Source organism: Mustela lutreola, chromosome 2 (genome assembly GCF_030435805.1).
Source record: "Mustela lutreola isolate mMusLut2 chromosome 2, mMusLut2.pri, whole genome shotgun sequence".
Taxonomy (NCBI): Eukaryota; Metazoa; Chordata; class Mammalia; order Carnivora; family Mustelidae; genus Mustela; species Mustela lutreola.
The window spans coordinates 123,755,025-123,761,024 of NC_081291.1; the positions used below are offsets into that span (position 1 = coordinate 123,755,025).

Sequence of the window (6,000 nt, forward strand, 5' to 3'; positions counted from 1 at the left end):
TAAAAGAATTTCAAATCTCCTTCCCACGGTGATTTTTCCATCCTATCCTGTTGCCTCTCCCGAAAGTATTGATAGCCACGAACTGGTCTGTGTTGTCTTCAAGGAAAGAAGTCGTGTCTTACTAATAATCTTATTGCTGGTGTCCAGAACAGAGCTGAGGGCTTAAAAAGATTTTCTGTATAAATTTAGTGTCTAACAGTGATTGTTATGCTAGTCTACACTTTGGGAGTCAGTCACCATTCCCTAAGTTTAAATTCCCTAAAAGTTTTCTCACCTCCACCAGGGACCTTCCTGTAATGCACCTTGTTATCAGCTGTGAATTGTTCAGGTGTATAACTCTATTAGCGCACATTATTAAAACAGTGAGTATTTCAATTTAACTCAAGTACCGAGGGCATGAAAATAAATAGCATTTCATTTGTTAATGTACTTTAGAAAGGAACTCTGGTGATAGCAAGGGGTATCTTGAGAGCTGAAGATAAGTAAGACTGACTTAACCCGACCCCACCCCAGAACACATACCCCACCCCCACCCCAGGCAACTTTGTAAGACAGTCCAAAGCACTCTCCAAATTTCTGCCAATTCACAAGAATTTGTGTTCTTATGCCACCCCCACCCCAGGTTCCTAGGTCCAGTTGCAGCACACAGTCTCTACTCCACTCCAACTATGTGGCACGAAGTCCCCTCACTACTCCACACATGCCCTTTAATATGCCAGGTCCTCTCAGAGGTGCATCTCCCTTAAGGCGGAAGAGCTGATGGCCCTTTCAACTTCAGAGGCTCTCTGCTGCACAGAGTCCCTTCTAAGAGCCTGCCTCTGTTTGCTCTGGGCTCTTCTTCCCTTTCCCAGAAAGAAGGTTTTCCAAACTATGTCACTTCAGGCCTCTGAGGATCTGGCTTCAATGATATCAAGCACTCCTAGATTCTTTAGCAGACAGGCTGGTAGCTTCAGGAGGCAAAAATCACTGACTTGGGGTGTCCAGGGGGCTCAGTCAGTTAAGCATCTGCCTTTGGCTCAGGTCATGATCTCAGGGTCCTGGAATTGAGTACCAGGTCAGGCTTTCTGCTCAGCGAGGAGTCTGCTTCTCCCTCTCCCTCTGTGCTCACACTCTATCTCAAATAAATAAATAAAATCTTGAAAAAGAAAGAAACAAAGATAGAAAGAGAAAGAAGGAAACAAACAACCAAACAAACTACCGACATGACCTAGGGTCTACCCCAGGCCTCCTAGCTGGCTCCCCTTTCTCTTCCTTTCCATCATTGATTTATGACCTCTTTCTCTCTCTTTCTCTCTCTTTTTTTTTTTTTTTCCTTCTAAGGGGTGGAGGATCCTTCCCTAATCTAACAGTTAGAATCTCTTATTCTTTGAGCATGGCCCTAAGGCTTCCATTTCCAACCCAAGCAGCTTATAAACATATTTCTTCCAAACAAATTCTTCATTACTCACTACACAAACATTGGCTAAGAAGCTATAGGCTGTATAGTTCAGTCCTGCGTTATAAGGAGGGCATGATCCTCAGAGTCAGACCAGGTTCAATTCTGGCTGTGACCTTTCTAGCCAGATGACTGTGGACAAGACACTTAAACTCTTGGAGCCTCAGTATCTTTGTCACAAAATGAGGCAGTTGGATATGTACTGAATTGCGAGCTCCTTCGGGGCTGGGTTCTGTGTTACTCACTGGCATACAGTAAGTGCTCAATTATTATCTGTTGCCTGATTGACTTTAAAATAGAAGTAATTTTAAAGAATAAATAAAAAATAGGGATGCCTGGGTGGCTCAGTCAGTTAAGTGTCTGCCTTCAGATCAGGTCATGTTCCCAGGGTCCTGGGATGGAGTCCCACATCAGGCTCCCTGCTCAGCGGGGAGCCTGTTTCTCCCTCTGCCTGCTGCTCCCCCTGCCTGGCTCTGGCTCCATCTCTCTCTGATAAATAAAATCTAGAGATAGATAGATAGATGGACAGATAGATAAGATAAAATAAAATAAAATAAAATAAAATAAAATACCACATCACAAATGTGATATGATTAAATGTATAATAAGAGACATATAAAAATCCCAAAAAGTACTTAGTGAATGAAGCCAGTGCCCAGCCTCAAGTATCTCATATGAAACATTCTTGTATGGGAATAGTCTAGTTAAAGAGAAACTGAATAAAGTAAAAAACTCTAAAGGAGAGACACGTGGGTGGTGCAGTTGAGTGTCAAACTCTTAGTTTCAGCTCAGGTCATGATCTCAGAGTCCTAAAATTGAGCCCAGTGTTGAGCTTCATGCTCAGCAGGGAGTTGGGAGTCTGCTTGAGATTCTCTCTCTTCTTCTCCTTCAATTCCCTACCCCCAAACCCTGCTCATGTTCTCTCTCTCAAAATAAATCTTTAAAGAAAAGAAAAGAAAGAAAAAACCATAAGACACAAAAAGACAATAGGGATAAAGGCTGAACATTTCCTGCAAATCTCTTTTATAACAAAATGTCTATCTCCTAAGAAATTCTGAGATAATTTAATGCCATCACCTGAAGTATCAATTAGTAGGTCTAAACTTGACTGAAACTAGGCAACACAATCAAAAGAATACAATGGTTTTGTTTTTGAAACAAAATCCCCCATAAAATTTGGTATCCAAATAATAGTATTCTTTTCTTAATTTGTCAAAAAATTATTTAACAGCTTTTTAAAAATTTAAAATGTTGTAAAACACACGTACATGTATATATTCATTTTAAGTCTTCCTGCACCTGTCTCCATCTCCCAGTGGTGGTAGATGCCTTATGCTTGGAGGAAGTCTGCCATTTTTCTTAGGAAAACACCTTAATGAGAATTTTGGGTATGCTTATGAGAAGACAGCTGAGACCCAGGAACAGAAGTTGAACCAGGAGAGCTAAATCCAGTAGAAAGAACAGGAGACAAAGATAGTTATGATGTTAATTGGGGGCTGACTCTGATTTAGAGTCCTGATGTTTTAAGGGGAAAATACATGAAGAAGGTGACTTTGGCCTGAGCTACCAAGCACCCCTAAGAACACAGTGTTAGCCTAAGGCTTACCGACGGAGATGGGCACTACACGAGCCTATAAAATGCTACAAGAGCTCGGGGAGCAGAGGTGTCTTAGATCTACTTTTTGGTTTTTCTGTGCTGTATATCCTCCTTGGTCCCCGAAAACCTTTAGTTCAGTACATTAAATACAACAGGGGCAAGAAAGCCCTTGGTCCACACTTGGGACAAGGAAGGATAGGAAAGAACATCTTTATGAGATGTTAAGAGGTGACCTAGAGCAAAGCTTCCTGAACTTTAATGTGGGGGAAAATCCCTGGATGGTTCACTGAAATGCAGGTTCTAATTCAGAAGGGTGGGGTGGGGTGGGGCTGGAAAATGTCCACCTACTGGTGGGAGCAGGGCGCAGGGTGAGTAAGAAGAACCTTTAGAATGGAGTGTGGACAGCAGTTCACAGGCGTGGGGAGGGTAGGGAGAGGGAGACCGTGACAAGGGATGATCAGGACAAGAATGCACTCTCCAGGGACCCTCAGATATTCAATAAGGAATTAAATTTCCTTCAGAAGGGGAGTCAGTGTTGAAAACCTGGCACTGAGATTACATAAGGCTTTTTCATAATTTTTTTTTAACTTTAGTGCCTGCTACTGATTGTGCACAGATCAGCAGACATCAAAACACAAAAGGCAACAAACACAACATAAATAGAAAAAATATACTTTGTTTTGTAGCTTGGGTTATTATCATGATTTTATAATGCAGGCATATAAAATAGTCATCTTTCCTGACTTTGAAATTGTTCGTAGCTTGTCTAATGGAATCGAGCTCATCACCATAATATTATATTCCATAAACTGCATTAAAAACTCCCAAATATTCTGCACCCGGAAGGCACTGTACCATTTCAGGTCATGGTAGGCATTTACATTCTTAGGGACTACAGAGTTTTAATGCATTCACAATTTCTTCTCTGAGAGTTTGGTTGGCATGTTTAATTATAAACACTATAAATAAATTTCATGTGGGTTTCCTTAAGTAATATAACAAAGAGGTTTAAAACTTCATGTGCTAACCTAGACCGATCCTCCCACATTTATCACTAAGAAGAAAAGCACCAACCTTGACACAGCAACACCACGGAAAGTCATTCCCATTCTGCACCATCAGCACTGGTCCTGAAACCAATCCCAGGGCCCTGATTAAGTCAGTGACCAATCCCCTGTGAAGAGAAACACACACCAAAGATGAATGTCTATCTCTGGAAGAAAATGTGGACATCACATCAATATCCTGCAGTTTGTGCTGCCAAAAACAATTACAGAGTTTTTGAAAAATCAGGCATATAATTTGTTGTTTATTGTGCAATCGGCTATTTTCTATACAAATATAAATTGTTGGACCAACTGCTCATCATTAAGTTGATACATTTGGGATAGAATTAACCATTTTAAATAAAAACAGAATCCTAATTGTCAAAACCCTTAAAGGTCAACTAATTCAAGCCCACAGTTGATGCTTGAATGCCATTTTCACAGGTAGCCACGGAGCTTGTGGCCTGTCACTTCCAATAATGGGTGGTCTTGTCTATTCTGGGACAGTTCTGACTGTGAGAACCTAAGGAGAAGCAAAATCTGTTTTCCTGTGTCTTTTATGCAATGGTTTTAGTTTTATTCCTTGGACCCATGAAACAATCTAATCTCTCTTTCACATGACAGCATTTCAGATATTTCAAAATGCTGTATTTTTTTCTGCCTTTTAGTTTTCTCTTTCACTTTGTAAATAGCTCCTCTTAAGGTCATTAACTGCGCCTGAAGTGGCATTGTGTCAAATCCTTTGTAATCCTAAATGTACCATTGGGATGGATAAAGTAAGTCTAAACAAGAGACTTCTTAAGGTATTAACAGATGTACATTCTATATGCAAACGCTGGGTTAAAAAGTCAAATAGACTTCTTTGTTACAGGAATTTAGAGTCTTTAATATGCTGGTAGTCATATGAAACTCTAAGAGGAAATAATGTAAAGTATTTCCCAAACAAAAATTTTTTAACAGTAACATAGGGAAAGCACCTGGATTTACAAGTTGGATTATCCTGAGTCCTATAAGCAACATTAGCACTTCCTATGTGACCTTGGGGAAATTCCTTAACCTCTCAAAAATTCAGGTTTCTTCTTTTGAGAAATTCCAATAATAACTCCTATCTCCACGTTTGTGGAGAGAACTATAGATAAGGTAACATATCTTACACCATGACTAGCCCATAGTTAGTGCTCAAAAGATGGTAGTAATTTTTATATTCTTAGATTATGCCAATGAATTACAACCTCTTTCCAAATTAATCATATCAAATATAACTATTTCCAAATGTAAAAATAAAGGAAATTCCTCTGAGTGTTTGCATTATATTCTTACTTCATCCTTCCTTAAAGGAAACACTCCCAGATATTCCCGCCTCCTCAAAGCAGTAAAATAAATGTGGTTGCAAAACATGCTGGGATTTATAGAAAAGGAAGGAGGAAACTCAGGAAGTCTCTGAGGGCTATGTATACTGGATCTCTACCAGAATTAGATAGGTTGCCTCCCCAATTGCAGTATCTTCCCACCCCTTGGAAACAAGAAGCCAAGAAAGAGTTGTCGGCTTTAAGAAGCACAGATTCGTACTTCCCCAACTCTGTCTTTGCAAATTACTGTACCTTATTTTAAAATGAATCCTGTTGGTTTGGGGGTATTTTTAGGGAGAGTGAAACAGAGTTAGCAGCAGGAAAAGCTAGCGGACCAACAATGAGTAAGATAGATCTACCTTGTTGGCTAATGTAATGACTCAATGAAATACTGTGGTAAAGTACCTAGGACTGGAAAAAAAAAATCAAATATTGCCATGATCACCACCACCATCATCATCATCCCCAACAGAGAAGGGGGAAAGCACCCCTTCTTAACATACTGTGGAAGTAAGCAGGAGGCAGAAATTTGATCTCCCAGTGTAGTAAGCAGAGCGACCAGGGTAGAAAAAA

General features: G+C 40.1%; 1 long non-coding RNA gene across 2 annotated transcripts in view; it reads right to left on the reverse strand.

The window, feature by feature from the left end:
• The window catches only part of LOC131824852 (uncharacterized), a 150,073-nt gene extending 145,866 nt beyond the window's left edge, over positions 1–4,207 (reverse strand). The window contains exon 1 of one of the 2 annotated variants that reach the window (XR_009351008.1): positions 4,107–4,199. This is a non-coding gene — a long non-coding RNA (uncharacterized LOC131824852). Of the gene's footprint in view, positions 1–4,106 lie in introns of both variants that reach the window. The other variant, XR_009351007.1, reaches the window with a different exon arrangement.
• Between the last annotated feature and the right edge of the window lie 1,793 nt (positions 4,208–6,000).